This window comes from Furipterus horrens, unplaced genomic scaffold, assembly GCF_987537825.1.
Source record: "Furipterus horrens unplaced genomic scaffold, mFurHor1.1.pri manual_scaffold_17, whole genome shotgun sequence".
NCBI classification, from domain to species: domain Eukaryota; kingdom Metazoa; phylum Chordata; class Mammalia; order Chiroptera; family Furipteridae; genus Furipterus; species Furipterus horrens.
Genome location: NW_028327187.1, coordinates 89,302,546 through 89,305,478, shown reverse-complemented (window position 1 = coordinate 89,305,478; position 2,933 = coordinate 89,302,546).

Here is a 2,933-nt window from a genome sequence, read left to right as displayed (position 1 = left end):
AACATAACCCACATACAAGTCTCTAAATCTGTAGGACTGTCTTATTGGAAAGACATCCAGTTGCAAGGCACTTGACATTCTTCTTGCCTGTAAATTAAACATCTTTGATAATGCCACAGATATAGTTTAACTTTCAAATGAAAACAAATTTTAAATGAAAAGAAACTTTAAAGATGGTTAGTTGCACTACTTTATAGTCTACCACTGGGCATTGTGATCTTCCTTGAATCGTGATTTTTCTCCCTAAGATTACCCTCCTTGTCATTAAAGGGACTGCATTAAGTTCATTTTTAATTTATCCTGTTCATTTGCATAAACACAACAAGAGCAGCAAATGATCACTTATGATCTTTAGTTCTGCTTTGCTTGAACTTACACAAGGAACATTTAAGGTGACCTTCAGTCTCCCCTTCAAGGCACAGAAGCAGATCCACATACCTGGCATTCAGCCTTGCCTGTAAACACCTGTCTTTTCCAGGTCCTCCTGGTTTTCCATTGTGCCTTAAGGTCCCTTCTAGCCATCTTTCAGGAAAACAACTTTCATTCCTTCCCTGGAAAAATTGCTATGGACCGACCGCTCATCCATCCAAGGTACCGGGCCTTTTATCTCATGGACTTTTATTACCTTTGAAAGTCAGTCCCAGTTGCTCAGGGCTTTTTGGTAACAATCAAAGCCCAAGCATGTCTCCTTTAGGCATGACATTCCAGTCAAAGTCTTAGTTAAAAAAAAAAATAAATAAATAACCTCTATTAACAACTGGTCTTATTAGTTTTATGCGAAGAAAGTTAGGTCATTACTTATTTCTTTAGAATGCCAAATTCTGGAGGGATCAGATAAGGAGAAAATATATACAGTGTGAAGGAAAATCCTTGTCCTTCTAATATTCACTGAACTTGCATTTCTACTCTTTATATTTTTATTTTTTCCCCCCACTAATAAATTTTCTGTTTGTTTGTTTTTCCATTACAGTTGTCTCACTTTTTTCCCCCTCTTGTTTCCCTGCACCCTGCCCCCCCCTTCTTCCACATTCAGTCTCCACCCAGTTGTCCATGTCCATGGGTCATTTATACATGTTCTTTGACTAGACCCTTCCCCTTCTTACCACTTCTCTCCCTCCCATCTCCCCCTTTGTTACTGTTAGTTTATTCCTTGTTTACATACCTCTGGTTCAATTTTGCTCATTTGTTTGTGTTGTTCATTAGTTTCCTGTAACAGGTGATAGCATAAGTTAATTTTCTTTTGTTGCCTGGCTTATTTCGCTAAGCATAATTCTCTCTAGTTCCAATCATGTTGTTGCAAATGGTAGAAGTTCCTTCTTTCTTTCAGTACTTATTCATTGTCATTTTCCCCCTTTGTACTCATGTTCCTCTCTGTCTCTCTCTGTTTCTTCATTTTCTTAAAGCAGACCCTTTAGCATCTCTTGCAATGCTGGTTTGGTGGTGACGTATTCTTTTCGCCTTCTTTTGTCTTGGAAACTCCTTATTTCACCTTCCATTTTGAATGAGAGTCTTGCTGGGTAGAGTATTCTTGGTTGTAGGCCTTTGTTTTTCATTGCTTGGAATATTTTTTGCCATTCCCTTCTGGCTTGTAGTGTTTCTGCTGAGAAATCTGATGATAGCCTTATTGGAGCTTCCTTGTATGTTATTAGTTGTTTCTCTCTTGCTGCTTTTAGGATTATCTCTTTGTCTTTGAATGTTGCCATTTTAATTATGATGTGTCTTGAAGTGGGCCTGTTGGGGTTCATCTTCATTCGGACCCTCTGTGCTTCCTGGACTTGCATGATTCTTTCTCTCTTCATGTTAGGGAAGTTTTCTGTCATTAGTTTTTCAAAGAGGTTTTCTATCCCTTGCTCTTCTTCTCCTTCTGGAATTCCTATGATACGGATATTATTACGTTTCATGTTGTCCTGCAGCTGTCTTAGAGCCTCTTCAGTCTTGTTCAGTCTTTTTTCATTTTGTTGCACTGTCTGTGAGTTTTTGTCTACATTGTCCTCCAGCTCGCTGATCCGATTTTCTGCTTCCTCTAACCTGCTTTTAATTCCTTCTACTGTGTTCTTCAATTCAGAGATTGTATTCTTCATTTCCTCCTGGCTCTTATTGATAGCTTCCATGTCCTTTTTTTAATGCTGGTATAATTCTCAGTAAGTTCCTTATAGTTCTTCTGGAGTTCACTGTAGCTTTTCTGGAGTTCTTTGTAGTTTCCGCTGAGCTCATTGAGCTTCTCCATAATACATGCTTTCAGTTCCATATCTGATAGTTGGTTCCCCTCTATTTCATTTAGCACTCTTTCTGGGGACTCTACCTTTCCTTTCGATGGGGGGTTGTTTCTCTGTCTCCCCATTTTTGTGACTCCTATTGTTTGTTGGTGCTGCTTAGAATGATCTGCACTTCCTGGATCTACAAAGAATTTTTGAAGACAGTATAAGTCACCTAGTAGTCAAGTGTTCTTGATATTTTGGCATATTTCATTTCATGCAGAAGTAGCAGAAAATAGCAAAGTTGAATTGAGATTTATTTTTAGGGTCTCTTCAGGGCTCCATTTTTAGTTCTAGTAACTCAATTCTGCATTCCTAGCATGTGGAATTCATATCTGGGCCTCAGCATCCTTTCAAATTACTACGGATAAAAATCTAATGCTGTAAGTGCAAGGTTGCTTTCAAGTAGTTGTAATCACAAATGTTCATGCTATAGATCCTTTACATTCAAGGATCTATTTACATTCCTTTACATCGTCACTTTGGCAGATAAAATGTTCTCTTACTTTCAGCTTTCATTACTATTGGCATTGAGCATTCTGTCCTATGTTTATTGACTATTCATAATCCTGTTATTTTTCTGCTTACTAATAACCCTTTATAAAATGTGGCACCTAACTAGAGTGTTTCTAGAAGATGCTGAACTGAATGGCAAAGACTATCATTTCATTCTAGGTT